Raw genomic sequence first — 21,473 nt, 5'->3', positions numbered from 1 at the left:
TGGAATACCCTTATGTTACTGCTCAACATACATAACCCACAGGTAACCTCCTACCAGCGTACACAAGGCAAGACCAAATACAGGTCTATAAATAACCACTACCCAACTACCAGGGCGCTGATCCAACAGAACTAACCATCACTTAACTATCCATTCCTCTAGGATACTAAGCTAACAGAGCATAACATCATATCATTATCCTATCTACCAGGATACTAGCAAGCATATCATCACATAAGCATAACAAGCTCTAAACAACAATTCAAAGGGCCGGCCTTGGTGCCTTAGACCCTTGAGTACAGTGAGGATAACTCACCTGAAATGAAGAACCGAGCCACGAAAGCACACACCCGAAGCACTGCTCCAAACTCCAACACCTATTGCCATCAATGGACCATTGACATAAATAACCAATTACCATAACACCCTTGAAGGTCAAAGTCAAATTCTAGGCCAAAGTCAAACTTCCTGACTGACCCTACTCGCTGAGTCAACCCGTTGACTCATCGAGTCCTTATACTCTGAAAACTCTTAGAACACGACTCAACTCGCCGAGTCACCCCAAGACTCGTCGAGTCCAACGATCTCCGATTCTCATCCTGTCCAACTCACTGAGTCACCCCTCGACTCACTGATCCAAAGCTTTAACCAAAAGAGGTTGGGTTCTGCAACCAGACTCGCCGAGTCCAGAACAGACTCGCCGAGTCCAAGGCAATCTTCAACAGACTCGCCGAGTTGTTCTTCCAAATCGCCGAGTCCAAGCACATGTTCATACAACTCGTCGAGTACACCCATGTGACTCGCCGAGTCTCTTCAGTTCTCAATCCATACAGAGGGTTTTCGAGCCATGCAGGGGCTCCAATCCATAGATCCACTCTTCTACAGCCTAACCCTCACATAAAGTTGCAAACTTTACGTGAAACCAAGGAGATATAAGCCCAAAACACTCTAGGGCTAGGGTTCATGACAAAGAGGCTTCACCAACAACTCATTGACAGATACTTTATGACATTCTGGACCAGCTCAAGTCTAGATCTGAGGTAGCAACCTCAGATCTATCCTCCAAACCCGAAATAACTCTCAATCATACCAAAAATGCCCCAAATCTCAAACAATAATAGATCTAGATGCAAAAGAGCCCAAGCAACAGATTATTACCTCCAATATAAGCTCTAACTGAAGTAGATCTCGGATCTACACCACTCCTTCGCAGCAAGCCTCTTCATCTTCAAGCCTCTTTTCAAGATTTCCTCCTCTAAAGCTCTATTCTCTCTAATAATGGAGGCTCACTCGATTTCTAGGGTTTGCAGGCTCTCAAGAGTGGTAAGGAGGCTGAGGAAGGGATATAACATTCTTTATATAGGGCACAACCCCCGGGATTAGGGTTTTCTCCCTTCAGTACCAACTCGTCGAGTCCCACCCTCCGACTCGGCGAGTTGGCCACTTAAATCGCGACTATATCCCGCTCCGACTCGGCGAGTAAGCGGGCCTACTCGTCGAGTCCCTTTCCTTAATTTACACTTTAAGCCCTTCAATAATACTTTTGGAATTTGGGATGTTCTAATTATGTGTTTTTCATTTTTTGTGTATTCACATGTATCCAATTTTGTTATATATTTCAATCAACTTATGATTTTATCTTATGATTTTGACATATATAATTTCCCTAAAAATATTTCTACACAAATTTCCAAATCCGAGTACTCCTTGAGTACTCGCTACTCGATAGTCGGCCGAACAGGTACCGAGTAACGAGTTCTACAACCTTGGAACTAATATAACAAATGTCAACCTACCACAATAGATATAAAACAGGTGAAATATATTGATGATGAAATTGATTACATGTTGAAAGATATGGAGCATCAAAACAACAACTCTGGAAAATTTTATGGAGTTTGCAAATAAAAAAGAAGAAATAAGATTTGGTTTAAGCATTTTATCGAGCAGTTGGTGTGCATCAAAATTACTTTCAAACTCCTATAAAAATTAGACAAAGAGAAGAAAACCCCGATGCATCTAACATATTACACCTTCATTGGAGATCGTTTGTAGATGTTAGTAGCAGCCTAGTTTTTCCAATAACTTCTCCAACTTTACTTAAAGTGAATCTCAATTCAAAAATTATAGTTAACAAAGAAACTAAAGCCTTTTGTAGAACGACAAACACATACCAATCATTTTTGTTGTTGTTGTTGTAACGTCCGTAGATCCGGGCTAGTCAATTTAGAGAAGATAAGCATCAAAGTGACTTTTTGATAAAATATTATTTAGAATGAAATAATCTTAACTAAGTTGTAGTGGTCGTGACAAGTATTCCGAATATATAAAGAATGCTGAAATCCGAGTTATAACGAAGAAGTTATGACCTGTCGAAGTTTCGCGACGAAACCGGTACGAAACTGCGTGACGTAAATAGTGAATTTACGATAGAGCAATATTTAGCCTTAGTGATCTAAATGAAAGTCGTAGAGTTCGTTAAAACGAGAGCGTGCATAAAAAGAACGTCCAAATCTGACTTCGTATGAGGAACTTATGATTTTTCTAAGTTTCAGCTTAGCAGTATGCAGCCCGAAGTTCGGATTTGAGATCGAGTGATTTCTAGCCGAAACAATCTAAACGAGAATCGAAGATCTAGTCGATACTAGTGCAACGGTAAAAAGACAGACGAAAACGGACGTCAGATGAAGAAGTTATGAATTTCTAACGGAGTTTTCCTGTCCCGGCCTACTAAAAATAATATAATAAAAATAAATTTCAAAATTAGCCGACGGAGTCTAAACGAAAGTTGTAGAGCATAATCTTACCTACGTGTGGATATAAAGAACGTCGAAAACTGAGATCGTATGTGAAAGTTATGATTTTCTGAAGTTCGAAGCACGCATCCCAAAGAGGGAACGCCCCGCGTTCAGTACATGGCTCCGGATTGGCCACGTCGATGCTGACTCAGCGGATAAGGGATAGGATCGGAACCCCGCTCCTACGCGCTGCGTTCGTGTGGAACGCGCGGCGTTCGGGGAACACCCTGCGTTCCCAGAAGGAACGTACTGCGTTCGAGACCGACTTCAGCACTATAAATAAAATGCAAGGTCTTCGGGATTTGTTGCTCATTTCTTCTCTCTCATTCCTTATTGCCTCGTTTTGCGTGCACTTTATACCCCCGAAGCCCTGGTATCATCCCGAGACCCAAAGCGAGTCCCGAAGCCCCGAAGATCCCGAGAAGTAAAGTTTCCGAGCCGAAACTCGGCCCGCGAGAAGCCCAGTTTTTGTGAGATCTCCCTGTTTCACCGAAGAAATACTACTCTTAGAGCCGTAGTGCTGCCCGATCATCTTCTGATCAAGTGAGTGTGTAGTTTCTTTCTTCTAACACATAGATATGAATTATTCTAAATAAAATATGTGTTATGTGTTTGTATATTATTTGCTTATTTGAAATAATTGTTGGATGAATGATTTGTACAGGTTTTAAGCTGTATATAAATGTATATATTTTTATCTACTAATATGTTGGGTAGAACATGGGTTGATAGTTGGTGTGTGATGAAATAAAATGATGAGAGGCCTCAATGTGATTGTGATCTAGTCATTCAGCAGAATATGGATGACGACCACAGACTCTTTCTAGACTGTCCTGTGGAATGCTGGCAGGCTCATAACCTGTAGGTTTTGGTGAACTTGGGTGTTCATTTGCTGTATTCTATCCCCCTCATGGTTGCCTTAGGACATTCATTGTTGAGGAAACCCCTCTGCAGTAGTGTCCGTCCCGATGAAAATCCTAGATTAGGTCCCTTGTAATAGTTGTTGTCATAGGGACGTAAAGTGAGGATAACGGGAATGGGTAATCGGGTTATTGTTGGTTGGTGAAATTAAATATAATTATTTATTGTGGGTTGAAAACCCTATATGCTCACCAGGCTCCCAAGCCTGACCCACTCAGTTTCTTTGTATTACAGGTAGTGGCGCAAGAGCATAAGTTGGAGAACTTGTGAAGATATTTTTGTTTATAGACCAGTAGTTATATATAACTGTGTAAGGTCTATGTTTTATTGTTTATGCTTTTTTGTCTGTATCGGAACATGACATCCCGAGTTTTGTTATATAATGAAAATACATTTTCTTTAAGAAATGCTTTGATAAACTTTATTTTATCATATATTGTTTTGGGGACAAATTCCGCAACTCTTTTAATCAAAGGATTACTCTGATTTTATTTTTTTAAAAAAAAGCATAAACGAACCGGTCTTTTCTGGCCGTGAAAATGGGGATGTCACAGTTGGTATCAGAGCATTAGTTTAAGCGAACTAGGAATTTGTAGGATTTCTAGACTTAAACTTAGAATGCTAAGCAATGATTGTGAGATGAGTGTCTACCATATTTTAGACACGAGCACTAGTATATTTTAGGAAAGATGCCTAAAATGCTTTTATGTGCTAAATGCTATATGTTTTCCATATATGATACTGTTTGTTCGGATCTATGGTATGTTGCCGACCGGATCTGGAAACCTTATGTGTTTAGGATTCTAAGTGTACGACTACGATATTAGAACTAGCATGTAAACATTTCAGAGTGATAAGGATGATTTGAACGTATATCGAAATAGAGATCTAAATTCACCAAACTTGATGTATAAATCGAAATGGCAAGCACGCAAAATGGATTGGGAAATGATAACCCGCAGCCTGAGCCACACGTGATTGAGAGTGCATCAGAAATAACAGCTGCACTTGAGCCAATCACGATGGCAGGAGTGCAAGCAATGGTACGGACGATGTTGGATCAACAGATGGAAGAGACAAAACGTTTACTTCAACAAAGTAAGGACGAACTTACTGTGTCAGTACGCCAGACACCTACTCTTGAGATAACTATCGGGGTTGCTAAGTCAGTCGAAGAAGTGATCAACGGTAGTATCTCCAACAAGGTTGATGTAACATCCCAAAATTCAAGTCCAAAAATTTCATTTTTAATTATTTAACTCGTAAAACATTCACTAGTAAACATTGTAAAAACGCGTCATCTCATAAAATCAAGTATCATGTTTGAAAACCCACAACATAAACCAATATCATATCAGAGTACAATCCCAGAAAACACCATGCGGAAAATCATATGTGTGTGTGTGATGCCATGCTACGCCGCCGGCTCCTTCCCCTTAGACGAAGAGGTTCCTGAAACCAAAAACTGAAACCGTAAGCACAAAGCTTAGTGAGTTCCCCCAACCTACCACATACCATACATTACCATCGGTATCTTTCAACCGGTAATCATCATCGGTATCTTTCAACCGGTAATCGTCATCTGTATCTTTCAATCGGTAACTGGGGACTATTCCACCCCCTACCACTAGCATACAATAATAAGATATAAGCATACAGTCAGGCATATCCGGGTACTGACCTACCCCTCGGTCCTAAGGACCACTATCAGGGAAACTATCCCTATCATGCACGTAACATATCATAAAGATATAATCCATAATCAAACACATACCAGACCAAGATAATTATCACAAAGACAATCACCTTCTAAATACTCCTCATTGGTGGGCCGGCATTGTGGCCTTAGACCCACCCCTACTGGAAGGTAACTCACCTCGAACAAGTAGCTGCTGATAATCAGTACGGGAAACCTCCGTCCGCTGCTGCTCCGGAAATCCTCCGGCTACAAACCCCACAAACACTCAGTTAGAAATTGATTTCTATACTCTTAGGGTAAAATGACCATTTTACCCCCAACCAAGTCAAGTCAAAGTCAAAGTCAACTTCCAGTTGACCCGACTCGCCGAGTTGGGCCATCAACTCGCCGAGTCCCTTACTCTCTACTCGTCCTCATCCGTGACTCTACTCGTCGAGTTGGGTCGTCAACTCGACGAGTTCTTCTCTCATTCGAACGCCCCATGAAAACTCATCCGACTCGCCGATTTGATGAACAACTCGTCGAGTTGGCCTTCATCTGATGAACCAGATCTGTCCTCAACTCGCCGAGTTGATGAACAACTCGCCGAGTTCTAAGGAGATTGCCTTGGACTCGCCGAGTCCAAGAATGCACTCGCCGAGTCCAGTCTTGACCAATTCCATACAGTTGATTTAAATGGGATCTAACACACCAAAACCATAGACCTGGCCTCCTAATGTCCACTTTATACGTAAAGTTCCAAACTTGATGCACATGCATGGGGTTTTTAGCTCAAAAATCCACATAAAGTGTCCTACAATGTGCATGGGGCTTTCATGGCCCTAAAGTTGGCACCTTTATGCCATGAAACCCCTCTTAAGGCCCAGATCTGAAGTCAAAACCCACCCCCACACTTCCAATAACGAAACATGACTTAGCAATCCAAAGAAATCCCAAGTTAAAGATGAATAAACACATAGATGAGTCAAGACAGGGGCATTATACCTTGAAGTTGCTGAAAATGAAGTAAACTCCCTGGATCCACTGTCCCCAACTCAAGTTCGAAGCTCTTTTCTTCCTTCCAAGCTTTACTATCACACAAGAACACCAAAAAATGGCCTCAACAAAGCACAAACGGCTAGGGTTACGATGAGAAGTTTTTGGGAGCACAAAGGGGGAATGGAGGCTGCATAAGGTTGTTTAAATAGGGTGCAAACCCCTGGATTAGGGTTTTAGTCTAGACAGCAGCTACTCGCCGAGTCCGGGATCCGACTCGGCGAGTCCATGACTTAAAATCCGCGCCTCATCCCGCTTCTACTCGGCGAGTTGGTCCTCCAACTCGCCGAGTTCAAGACCAAAAGTGCAAAATAATTAAAGATTTAATAAGAGAATACGTACCAAGAACCAGGTGCTACAGTTGAAGTTGGCAAGAAGAGGAAATTTGAGGGGTCTTCAAGGTCTAACAATAACAACATGTTCTCAAAGTATGGAGGAGTAGGTGAAGCAACATGGTGTGACAAGTATGGAAGAAAACACAACGGGAGATGCCCTAAGGAAGTGACCTGCTTCAAATGCGGGAAGACTGGTCACTATGCCCACGAATGCCTAACCGAGGAAGAAGTTTGCTTTAAGTGTAGTAAAGAGGGACACTTCAAGCAAGAATGCCCTATGAGAGTTACAAAGCCAAGTGTACCGCTAAAGAACTATGAGAGATGCGACAAAGATTTGACTTGTTACAAATGTGGAAAGACAGGGCATTACGCCAACAAGTGTGTATCCAAAAAGAGGGTGTGCTATGAATGCCGAGGAGAAGGGCATTTATCTAGGGACTGCCCGAAGAAGAATGAGGGAGCAAAACCAAATGCACTACCACAGACAAAGGCATAAGCATTTTAAATGATCCTTAACGAAGCAGATGACAAAGCGAGGAATCAAGGATGAAGACTTCGTATCAAGGTATAGCTAGTATCAGGAAGTGTAGCCTATTAGAGGCATAGTATAGGTTGAACTTGAACTTTTGTTTAATAGTTTCAAGAAGTAATATAAACCCTGGTTTTGTTATCTGATGTGTTGAATGACACCTATCGAAGGATACCGTAAGAGTGGTATCTTGCCTTTAGAATATGTCTGATAAAATAACTGAACATTTAGAGGAGTACGATACGTCTGAAGTACACCTACGATTGGCAGGATGATGGAACGATTGGTGTAATTCTTGAAGTTATCCCATCGTCTGGAATTTCCATCACCACCCGAGTTGAAGTAGAATTGATGATTGAAGATACGCATGGAAGAAGTCCTAGTAGAGTCTAGGAGAATTTTTATGATTAATTGGACACATTCGTATGTGTTAAATTGTTTTGTGATTTTAGGACTTGGGGACTGCGAGACAATACTTGGGACGAGTATGAGTAGGTGTGAATAGTAGTAGAGATCTATACTACTGGAAGCACAGGACTCACGCTTGGATCAGGGAAAGTCACAAGGTTACCAAGAAGCTAGTGATTGGTCTCATTTTATTCAAGTATGTCGTTACCATTGTTTCGGTAATGACTAATGAGATGTTTGTTATTCCGACCCTAGTGGTCATATCAAATTGAGTCCGACTACGATGAGTTTGTTACGTGGTTCATAGAACCAAGTTCGATGTAACATCTGACCTAAGTCAGAAGATTGAAATCAATGCGATCGATAACATAGCGCTCGTTGTTAAGGAAGCTTGTAGCTAGAAATGCTACATACAAAAATGTAATTATATCACATTAGAATATGAGGGAAGGTATATTCCATTCTGGAATTTGGCTCTAAGAGACTTGAGTCTAAACGTTGCTTCATACGATGAGAGGTCGTTAGAACATGACCCATCGATCTGTTACAATAGATAAAGGAAAGTACTTATCCTAAGAAGAAGAATGAGTCCTCAATAAGGATTTATTTTGTAACTTGTAGGTTACGATTGAGAGTCCAACATAGTACGAAGAGCAGATGCAGGATTGAGTATTACCTGCTATCGAGAAGTCCAAGAGTTAGATACTCTTTCGAGGAAACATGGAAGTTACGGTTATTACCTAGGATGAAGAGATTACGTATGGAATCAATATACAAGCCCTATTTCGTTGATGATTCCGGGACGTAACCATCCTAAGGGGGAGATAATTGTAACGCCCGTAGATCCGGGTTAGTCAATTTAGAGAAGATAAGCATCAAAGTGACTTTTTGATAAAATATTATTTATAATGAAATAATCTTAACTAAGTTGTAGTGGTCGTGACAAGGATTCCGAATATATAAAGAATGCTGAAATCCGAGTTATAACGAAGAAGTTATGACCTGTCGAAGTTTCGCGACGAAACCGGTACGAAACTGCGTGACGTAAATAGTGAATTTACGATAGAGCAATATTTAGCCTTAGTGATCTAAATGAAAGTCGTAGAGTTCGTTAAAACGAGAGCGTGCATAAAAAGAACGTCCAAATCTGACTTCGTATGAGGAACTTATGATTTTTCTAAGTTTCAGCTTAGCAGTATGCAGCCCGAAGTTCGGATTTGAGCTCGAGTGATTTGTAGCCGAAACAATCTAAACGAGAATCGAAGATCTAGTAGATAGTAGTGCAACGGTAAAAAGACAGACGAAAACGGACGTCAGATGAAGAAGTTATGAATTTCTAACGGAGTTTTCCTGTCCCGGCCTACTAAAAATAATATAATAAAAATAAATGTCAAAATTAGCCGACGGAGTCTAAACGAAAGTTGTAGAGCATAATCTTACCTACGTGTGGATATAAAGAACGTCGAAAACTGAGATCGTATGTGAAAGTTATGATTTTCTGAAGTTCGAGGCACGCAACCCAAAGAGGGAACGCCCCGCGTTTAATTAGGGAACGCCCCGCGTTCAGTACATGGCTCCGGATTGGCCACGTCGATGCTGACTCAGCGGATAAGGGATAGGATCGGAACCCCGCTCCTACGCACTGCGTTCGTGTGGAACGCGCTGCGTTCGGGGAACGCCCTGCGTTCCCAGAAGGAACGCACTGCGTTCGAGGCCGACTTCAGCACTATAAATAGAATGCAAGGTCTCCGGGATTTGTTGCTCATTTCTTCTCTCTCACTCCTTATTGCCTCGTTTTGCGTGCAATTTATACCCCCGAAGCCCCAGTATCATCCCGAGACCCGAAGCGAGTCCCGAAGCCCCGAAGATCCCGAGAAGTAAAGTTTCTGAGCCGAAACTCTGCCCGCGAGAAGCCCGATTTTTGTGAAGATCTCCCGGTTTCACCGAAGAAATACTACTCTTAGAGCCGTAGTGCTGCCCGATCATCTTCTGATCAAGTGAGTGTGTAGTTTCTTTCTTCTAACACATAGATATGAATTATTCTAAATAAAATACGTGCTATATGTTTGTATATTATTTGCTTATTTGAAATAATTGTTGGATGAATGATTTGTACAGGTTTTAAGCTGTATATAAATGTATATATTTTTATCTACTAATATGTTGGGTAGAACATGGGTAGACAGTTGGTGTGTGATGAAATAAAATGATGAGAGGCCTCGATGTGATTGTGATCTAGTCATTCAGCAGAATATGGATGACGACCACAGACTCTTTCTAGACTGTCCTGTGGAATGCTGGCAGGCTCATAACCTGTAGGTGTTGGTGAACTTAGGTGTTCATTTGTTGTATTCTATCCCCCTCATGGTTGCCTTATGATATTCATTGTTGAGGAAACCCCTCTGCAGTAGTGTCCGTCTAGATGAAAAACCTAGATTAGGTCCCTTGTAATAGTTGTTGCCATAGGGACGAAAAGTGAGGATAACGGGAATGGGTAATCGGGTTATTGTTGGTTGGTGAAATTAAATATAATTATTTATTGTGGGTTGAAAACCCTATATGCTCATCAGGCTCCCAAGCCTGACCCACTCAGTTTCTTTGTATGACAGGTAGTGACGCGAGAGCATAAGTTGGAGAACTTGTGAAGATGTTTTTGTTTATAGTCCAGTAGTTGTATATAACTGTGTAAGGTCTATGTTTTATTGTTTATGCTTTTGTGTCTGTATCGGAACATGACATCCCGAGTTTTGTTATATAATGAAAATACATTTTCTTTAAGAAATGCTTTGATAAACCTTATTTTATCATATATTGTTTTGGGGACAAATTCCGCAACTCTTTTAATCAAAGGATTACTCTGATTTTATTTTTTTAAAAAAAAGCATAAACGAACCGGTCTTTTCTGGCCGTGAAAATGGGGATGTCACAGTTGCCGGTAAGAATTTGTCTCTAGATGTAGCAATAACATTACTATGTGCATTCCCCGTCAATTGTCGTTGCAGTTTCCCCAACGCCTTTAAATTCGCCGGCTAAAATTCATGTTTCACCAGGATTCCGTCCTCAACCGAACCACCGACCAACCAGACATTATTCACCTCCGTTATCGTCTTCGGCAGCTTCGCTTATATGTCTCTACATATAGTTCTTACCTCAAAACAGGAAATCAAAGAAACTTTATTGACATGTAAATCCAAATACTACTAAAACTGGAAATGATAACAGACAATACCTTAAATGCCACTATCTTTTGGCTTTACAAAATAATTAAATTTTATCTCAAGCGACCATATTTAACTTTCCCGATTATCATTGCTTAAGTGGTTTTCGTTCACGAAGGTAGATAAACAGAAGACCAGATGAACGTTACATCCCAAAGTTTGGGGATCCTGTAGTTGTAGGTACAGTAGATATGAACCCAGTTCAGATTGGATAAACTTAAATTAACAAAAACCTAATACCCACAACTATCGATAGTCATCAAAAATCAACAACACTAACCTACATCACAAACGAACACAGATAATTTCCGACAGACGCTAAAGCAGAAACACAGGAGCATGGAAAAACAAAAAATCGATAAGCAGAAAAAAAAGAAAAACATACCTAGACAACATCAGTCAACAAAAAAGAAAGAAAATGGAAAGAACACGAAAGATGAATAGCCGGAAGACAACAAGAAGAAAACACGTGCACAACAGGCGACGATTCCATTAAAGATTTCCGGTTACCCAGAACGACGTTAGTAGCTAGCCCAAGAGTAACGGAGGCGACATTTTCCCGATTGTAAAACCGACCTCCGGCGTGATCCCCTAATGTAGCATCTACCTGTGATTATCCATTAATGGAAACGGATGAGATTAGATAACATGAAACGAATTTAGTTTTGATTTTACATAAACAATGAAGATTAGTAGATTAGTAGATTACCGATGCAGAAACTCGTAAATCGATTCCATATTATCCCAAAGCTTCATTGACTTCATGTGCTAACTCTTTTCCGACCTGATGTAATGTATATGTTAAATTTGTAATGGAAGAAAGAAGATTTAATAAGATTGGAGTTGATTTGAGTAAAATTTGGACTCAACTGCGTCGTTAACAGAGAAGGATGTAGAGCAACGAAGAGCAGAGCTGTCGAGTGTTGTTGATGAAAGAGAAGTGACAGGCGGAGGCAGAGACGTAGAAGTGAGCACCAACATTGGATATGGTGTTGCAGACTCGTAGCCGGAGATTATGTGGTGTACTGTTCCTACCAAGCTCACGCATGCCTCTCAAACTCTTTGAGTTATTATGTGATGATGTCGGTGGAGATGAAAGAAGCTGGGGTAATACCCCCAAATTGGAAGGAGCTGAATTGGGTATATTAGGCGGTGGGGAGGATTGAGAGAAGTGTCAGTGGGTTGTCTAAGAAGAGAACATGTATCCAGTCCGTTATCGGTGGAAGATAGAGCAGGTAGGTTGAGGCGGTGGAGGAATCATCTCTACTTTTTTGTGTAACAACGAAGAAGGAAAGCAGTAGGCGATGATATACATCGGTGAAAATGAAGCGGTAGATTGCAGAAATCCGATTGGATGAAGAAGGCGGTGCCTTAACTCTGATGGATTAAACTAAACCCAAAAGACAGGAAAAATTAAAAGAAATATCGTATGAGACCCAAAGGAAAAAAAATATTAAAAAAAAACAAAAGACAAGTACATAAACTATAAGGACGAAAATAGACAAAAAATGTTGAAGTTTACTGTTGCTAAAGTATGACATTTTTAATATATATATATATATATATATATATATATATATATATATATATATATATATATATAATAATAATAATAATAATATAAAAGTCTAGGGTGAAATTTATAAATTTTATACACCAGTTTTTAGAAGAAAATTAGGAACATGGTTTGTGTGCCTTTGACCCAAACTTAAGGTACCATAGTTGAGAATTGTTGAAAAATGTGTGTCTTCTTCCTCATTAAAAAACGACGCCTCTATCATCTTCTTCATTTGAATACATGCAAATGTGAAAGACTTTTTTTTTTATATTGCCTCCAACGACCCGAAACAGTCAAAACAGGAAGCCAGCCAATAGTTTCGTCCGTCTTCGTAGAGAGGCCATACGCAAACCACCGAGTCTGGGGACGGTGTTCACGTGTCTTCAGACCCTCCAGCTCAGCTCCACGCGTGGGCAGAGCTGCCCACTCCGAATAGCCTAACCACAAACATTTGAAAAAGTATTACAATCTCACATACTCTAGCGACAACTGCCAATTTCAATTTCCAAGAAGTTATTTATTTATTTATTTATTTTTTGCATCATGTTTAAAATCGAATGATTTTAGTGAAGAAAAATATCATCTTATCATGGACGCGGTGAACTCACAATATAGGTCAAGGAACTCATGGTCGTCTCTGTGATATTTTTTAAATAAAATGGTTTTAATAAAACAAATAATATAAGATAAAACTGACAGAATATAAGTTTTTTATACATTTTGTTCTAAAATAAACACTATAAGAGCATTCACAATTATGAGTTTAATGGAAATGTTGAATGAGGTGACAAACCTATTTGTCATTCAATGGATTAAAGTCTACCATAGTAAGATAATACCATGACATTCAATGAATTTGGAGTTCAATGATCATTGAACTCTTCACTGAAAAAAATGAACAATTTTAGTTCTTAAATATATACTATAAATTAATTTTTATAATTTTATATTGAATTTTATAGATTTCAATGCATTGTAAAAAAAATTGATAGAGTTGTAATGATGTAACAATCCATTGAACTTTATGAAATTCAATGCATTATGAATATCATAAAAAATAGTCATTATACATTCATGTTGTTCGAACTTCGAAGCCGTTGTTAAAGATTGCATCACCATCGTAAATTAAACACATTTTAAATTTTTATGTTTAATAAATACAAATAATTAATTTATATTAAAATCAAAAGCACGAGTTGATGAAAATTCGAGTAAAGATGTAAAAAAAGGATGTATACTTTTGCCCCCTTTTCTTTTCTTTAAACTAGACCACTAATTGTTTTTGGAGTGGCACTTTTTTGCATCTCTTTATGCACTTTTTATCCTGTTAAAGGGTGGAGTACGAAAACACATATTATAATTTTTATTCATCAAATTTGTTATTTTAAAATAGGAAAGATATAAAAAATATATTTAGTTCTCACAATAACTCAGTCTTATACGATAAAATTTAATTTATTGTTAATAAATTTAATTTCTAAAATACATGTGTTTGATTTTTATAAAATAAAATCTGTTTTTGAATTTTCGCAAAATATTAATGTTTTCGTATGAACTATGTATGTGTGTGTCTATATATATATATATATATATATATATATATATATATATATATATATATATATATATATATATAGAGAGAGAGAGAGAGAGAGAGAGAGAGAGAGAGAGAGAATTGACAAATCAAACTCTGTCACACATTTATTTTACTACAAAACACTCCGTGATAACGACAAAAATATAATATTCATGTGAATATAAATTTGAAAGGTATGCACATATGTTTTAAAGTATATTAATCATTATCTTAATATATGCAAAATTATTTTTTTAATTGTTAATAATATATTTTTATCAAAACCGATTTCAAATATATCAAAATATCATTTTTTTTATTCTCTATAAATAGATACTCATATTGATATAGTTTTTATATAAAAGAAAATTTTATTTTTCTGTGGTTTTAGCTATCGTTATTCATATGTGAATAAAAGTGCATCAAAATTTTATTACAGTACATTTGTTATTCACTTACCAATAAACCGTATGATTAATTATTATTACAATTTAAATATAATTCATATATAACATTTAATAAAGTTTTTTCTTAACTAAAATGTATTTGTATTCATATATTAATAAAAATGTATCAGATTTTTATTAAATTATATTCATTATTCATGTATTATTAAATTGTATGTTTAATTTTTATTATAGTTTTAGTATTATTTATATATGAATATAATATGTAATAAAAAATTTCTTACCTAAATTATATTTTTACATCAGCTTTCGTCATATTTTATATTCACATATGAATAAAACGTATATTAGCTCTCCTCACATGTTATATTCATATATGAATAAAACATTTATCAAAATTTTATTACAGTTTATTTGTTATATTCATATGTGAATAAAACTTGGCAAAAGTTTATAATTGGTCCCTATGGTTTACAAAATATCTCAATTTGAGGACTTACAGGGAAAACGTCATGTCACTGTTCCTGTGGTTTGCAAAATCACATGAAAGGTCCTCCAGTTATTAAATCTAACTTTTCAACTGTTAGATTTTAATGAAAAAAACTATTTTACCCTTGTACCAAATTTGCAATATACTACAAATCTCATGGACTATTTGTGTAATTTTGTCAATTTCAAATTATATATATATATATATATATATATATATATATATATATATATATATATATATATATATATATATATATATAGGTTTAGGTTCTATGGAAATCAAGAAACCCTAAAAAAAACCCTAAAAATCATAAAAATGCATAAAAAATACTTAGACATCATAATTTTTTTTTTTGATTTTATATTATGAATTTTCGCAGCTTTTTCTTTATTTTCGCTGATTTTTTTTTGAAAAAAAACCAAAAAAAAATCGTTTTTTTTATTTTTTTTTCAGCGATTTTGTAAATAAACCTGCGCTTTTTAGGTAAAAAATGTCAAAAAAAAATATTTGTGATCTCTAAGTATTTTTTTTATGCATTTTTATAATTTTTAGGGTTTTTTAGGGTTTTTTTGTTTTCCATATAATCCTTCCCTATATATATATATATATATATATATATATATATATATATATATATATATATATAATTTCAACAATTTAATTATTTTTTTAATCTTTTTGACATTTTGTTTTCTATTTTTATTTATAGTTTTACTTATTTAAAGAACAAATGGTTTCGACATGGTTTATCGAATTTAAGTTTATTTACTTGAATCAAAATAAGTAAAACATTAAAAAAACCATAAATAACTAAAGTTATAAATAAAAATAGAAAACAAAATATCAAAAAGATAAAAAAAAAAAAGTTATCAAATTGTTGAAATTATATATATATATATATATATATATATATATATATATATATATATATATATATATATATATATATAGAGAGAGAGAGAGAGAGAGAGAGAGAGAGATGATCAAATGAGAACACCTAAAAGGTAGAGAACGCGAGAACAGTTGTAGACTAATCATTCCATAAGGGCGTAAAAGAAATTTTACAATGTAATTAAATATAGATAATTAATTAATTCCTACAATCATGGGATGTTATCTAATTAATTGATTTTTTTACCTAAATACTAGAAATAAATTCAATCTGTTTTAATCAATCAGATTATTAAAAAAACGCTTTTACCATGATTAAAAAATATTTTTTATTTTTTATTTTTTTTACCAGTATATCAAAAATATTGATGAATTAATCATTTCAACCAAATATGTATAATCATACAAAAATAAAAACATATTTATAGTCATATATGAATCCATTGTAATCGTCAATGAATAGAAGAATTAAGTTATAATAATAAACGAATATAACACAATTTATAGAGAAAAATTACAATACAACTATAATCATAAATAAATAAAACATATTGGATACTTATATCTAGATTATACATCTATTCTTAAATAACAACACAAAAGGTTACAATGTAATACATATCATAAATGAATAAGGCGAGATCTTTTCTACTTTGTATTGTTTGGTTGTAAATTAACGCTCCAACATTCCGTTTGTAGAAGCATATCGATTTCCTCTACACACTGTCAAATAAAGAAATAATACAATTAACAATCAACTAAATGAAAAAGATTTAGAAAAACACATATGACGTCAAATTATATATGAAGAGACATGAACAAAATATAAAATACATATGAAATACTATAATTGTAATTATATTCATAAACGAATATATATCATTAATCACGAATGAATACACTTCTAATCATAATGAATACCACTCTAATCATAAATAATTACCATAGATGTCGATCCCATGAGGCACATGACAAAACCCAATGCTGACTTAGAGAGTGTCACAAAAGAGATCAGAGGAATCAGAAGAATAACTCAACCAGTCAGCAAAAAAAAGCCTCAAGTCAAATTTAACCCTGAAGTAAAAAAAAAGATCACACATGAATATAAGAAAAGAGTTGTTGTCCTCTCGGTTTCAGCCCTCAATTCATCCCTTTTCTCATTTCTTTTTGTCAGGTATTACCACACCAAAAGCACCCTTTTAATGCTTAATTTTCTGCTGAAATCAAAGACCAAGAACAACTACAAAAACATTACATTTCTAGTCATTGTTAGTTGCTGAATTTCGAGTAAATCAAGACCCAAGAAACCTGCATTGAACCCGTTTTTTGCTGCTGAAATTGATGAACTGATTTCTGCTCCTTTCTCATTCTTCTTCTTCGTTCCCTGCCAAGAATAACCACCAGGATACGGTTGTGTTTTCGGCGAAATCAAAAGAGGCAGCAGCCTCTTGGCTTTTTCCCCTCACCTCGGACCAGCCTCCTCCTTTCCCTTCGTATTGAACTCCCGGAGTAGAAGCGAAGCAATTGGGAAGCTGCTTGAGCATCCCCTCGCTACCCCTTCTGAGATCGACAATAGCTCTGTTGCTTCCATCCTTCTCCTTTCTTTAATCGAACCGAGAACCGATGGTCTTTTTTCCCCTCCTCTTTGCGATCAATTTGCCACCACCGAGCCCTCCTTCTTTCCCTTTCTTCTTCTTCATTCGCTGCTAAGAATAACCACAAAGAGGGTCTGATTTAGACGAAGTGGTTGAGATCGATGTATAGATGAGGGAGGCGTGCCCTAGGTATAGAGAGAAAGATGAAGTCGAAAATGGTGGAGTGAATGATGAAGTCGTAGGTTTATACAGAGAGAGATTTTGAGATTTTAGGAGTTGTTTAAAATAAGGGAATGATTAATTACCATGATACCCTTTTCTTATTTTTAATTCAAATTAATTGAATTTAAACATTTTAACAATAACAAATTTTCTAATTAATTATAGCCTTAGATCTAAGATAATAGATGGATGAGATCTGTTCTTGTGTTCTCAACCTTTTAGGTGTTCTCATTTCCTACTCCTATATATATATATATATATATATATATATATATATATATATATATATAATTTCAAATTTACAAAATTATACAAATGGTCCTTGAGGTTTCTAGTATATTGCAAATTTGGTACAAGGGTAAAATAGTCGTTTTCATTAAAATCTAACAGCTAAAAAATTAGATTTAACGGTAGGAAGACCTTTCATGTAATTCTGCAAACCACAGGGACTGGTGGCGTGACGTTTTCCTTGAAAGTCCTCAAAGTGAGATATTTTGCAAACAATAGGGACCAATTGTGAAATTTTGTCGTAAAACTTTTATGTAAGTTGTCTATCGGTCATGTTGGATATTAGATATTAGACTGAACGGAGGGCCGGTCGCTAAGGATTCGTTACGCTCGCCGTGAAGAAGATAGCACCGCCCCTAGCGCTCGCTAGGGGGCTCGTTATGCCATACTCTTAAGCTATTTGGCGCAAGGAAAGAGAAAGGATTGGAAAGTTGTGATTAGTCCAAACGTATTTGACTGGATTGCTAAATTGTTGACTGATTTCAATGCTGCCAAAACTTAAATTGCAAAATAAATTTCCAACAACTTCACAATTTAATTAAAAAAATATGGTTTTAATGATTTCAACCCCCAAACTTAAATTTCCAAATCAATTTTCCACAAACTTCTTACAATTTAATTACAATAAACGTTTTTAATAAAACTCATAATATTCAACTACTATAAATTAAATCACACATTCAACATTACACACACACACACACAAAATATCATTATCTCCCTCACATTCTCTCTCAATTCATCAAATAAAAATGTCTCCATCTCACCCAAACAAATCCCCAAGAACAACAAAAAGAAATCTTTAAACCTTCCATCACTAAACATTCCATCTCCAAACACTCAATTACCAAACCTTCCATCTCCAAACACTCAATTACCAAACCTTCCATCCCAAACCTTCCATCACCACTGTAACATCCGGATTCCCACGTATCTTATTTTAAGTATTTATCTTGAGTTTTAGGGAGGGACTCGGCGAGTAGGCGCTCAGACTCGCCGAGTAGGATCGCGAATCCTTTTCTGATTTAATGAAGGACTCGACGAGTCGATGCGTGGACTCGGCGAGTCCGCGCTGTAAAATGAAACCCTAAATCTCAGGGCCTGAGCCCTATTTAAAGGCCTTTATGGCCTCTATTTGCGGCTACCAGTCCAGAGAGAGATACCCTAGCGATTGTGAGCGAGTTGTGAGAGAGTTTGAGCATTTTTGATCATTTTTGGTGTGATTTTGCAAAGGAGAAAGTGTTTCCAACAAGGGGAGGTCAAGAGGATTGCATTTCAGTGGGTTTTCAGCTTGGGTCTTCAAGTTTGAGGTAGCTATTCGATCCTATCCTACTGTTTTGCTTAAGGGCATTGAATTTAGGGTTTTCTATACCCTTTTATGGCTTGTTTAGTTGTGTATAGTGTCCCATTGAATGCTAAACTCTAGATCTGGGCCTTTTGAGGTCCAGGGAGCCTGAACCATGCTGCTTTTTGTGGTTCTATGGAGGAAATGGACATAGGTTGCCATGTTAGAGGGGATTTCACCAAAATAAGCCTTGGAAGCATTGCATGTGTAGCAAGTTTCGACCTTTACGTGGTTATTGGTATTGGGGATGTCAGATCTATAGTTTAGAGAAACAGATCTGACCTCAGAAGGTCATTTGAGAGATGTTATGGGAGCAACTCGCCGAGTCCATAAGTGGACTCGACGAGTCGAGTCGGGTTGCCCCGCGATTCGCGACCTGTGATAACCCGTTGGGTGTAGGGTTGACTTAGTGAGTCGAGTGAGGACTAGGGGCGAAGAGGACACGCATGTACTCGTCGAGTCACACGAGTGCACTCGACGAGTCCGGTCAATGTTGACCGATTGACTTTCGTTGACTTTTAGGGTTTATTCAGTGTTTGGACTTATGAGCCATTAGAGGGGTAGAATGGTCTTTTACCCTTCTTAGAGAACTTATAGAGAGGGGTTAGCCTAGCCTTTAGAAGTTGTATTAATTAGAGTAATTATTTATATGATTAGGCGGAGGCTAGTGCAATGTTTCATAGTTCGAGGTTTACCGAGTTACCCGAGGTGAGTCTTCTCACTATACTTTACCTTGAGTGGTAATTAGAGTTATGTGACAGAGTATCTTGTATGCTATGTAAGTGATGTGTTGCACTGCATTATTTCTATGTGATTTATGTTGTGTGTATTCCAGAGTTAGGACCGGAAGGTCCACAGAGTTAGGACCAGATGGTCCACAGAGTTAGGGCCAGAGGGCCCACAGAGTTATAGCCCCGAGTGGCTAATATGTGTTATATGTGGTATTTTGGGGACCTCACTAAGCATTTATGCTTACAGTGTTTTGTGTTATGTGTTTCAGGTACCAGTGAGGATCGCGGGAAGGCGCCGACATGATCAGTACGCACTATTGGAGTTTTATACATTTTGATCTTGGGATGTGTTTTTATGAATTTGAGATGTGATACATTGAGATTGAGAATATTTGTGAATGAAATTATATTTTTAAAAGTGAAAAATTGTTTGAAAAATTACGGTGTTACAACCACAATGTCCGAATGACCCTCAGAGGTCCAGATTTAAAAGAGTCCAAGAAAAAGCGAGAAAAGATATCGAACAAGCGTTTAGAGCACTTAAAAAGAGTTAACAGATAATTGCCAAAGCATTCATGTTTCGTGATATTTCTACTATGACAGAGATGATGTATACGTGTATCATATTGCATAATATGATACTAGAACATAAAGGAAACGTGATATGTGTGTACGACGAGAATGAAGTCATCCCAGAGACACAACCACTAGAATATGTTGGTCAAGAATGGGTACAAAGAATGAGGATAATCAACAGTGCAGTAATCTCTACTGATCTTCGCCGCCATTTGACCGATCATCTTTGAACGATGGACAATCTTAATCTAAATATGCCATCGGAAGATGAATTGGAAGACCAGTTGTCGAAGGACGACCCGTTTCTTTAGTGGTTTGTTTATGAAGTGTGGTTTTTTATGTATTAAGTCGTGTTGCTATGTATTAAGTCGTGCATGTCGGTAGGCATGAGCAAACGGACCGAATCGGCCGGAACCGGCCCGACCCGGACCCGACCCGAGAACCAGCTTCGGCCAAAATCAAGAACCGAACCGGCCCGGCGGTTCTACCGGTTCCGGTTCCGGGTCCGTTTTTTGCCGGGTTTTCGATTTTGGAACCGGTCTGATTTGACACGCTTCCTTGCAGGACTTGTAACTCATTCAATTTTTAACCAAATCAAGCGTTTTTATAGTCTAAACTTAACTACAAAACCTAAACTAAGTGTAGGAAAAAGATTCAGGTCAAAAAAAACTTAAATTGAGTGAGTTATGCACATTTAAACAACAAAGTCAGATTACGTTTAATTGCTGTAACATAAAAAAATTCTGATTTGATACCTTTCCTTGCGGGACTTGTAACTCATTCAATTTTTAACCAAATCAAGCGTTTTTATAGTCTAAACTTAACTAAAAATCGTAATCTACATGTAG

Source organism: Lactuca virosa, chromosome 8 (genome assembly GCF_052849685.1).
Source record: "Lactuca virosa cultivar CGN04683 chromosome 8, Lactuca_virosa_CGN04683_v6, whole genome shotgun sequence".
Taxonomy (NCBI): Eukaryota; Viridiplantae; Streptophyta; class Magnoliopsida; order Asterales; family Asteraceae; genus Lactuca; species Lactuca virosa.
The sequence above is the reverse complement of the archived record's forward strand: the minus strand, read 5'-3'. Positions refer to the sequence as shown.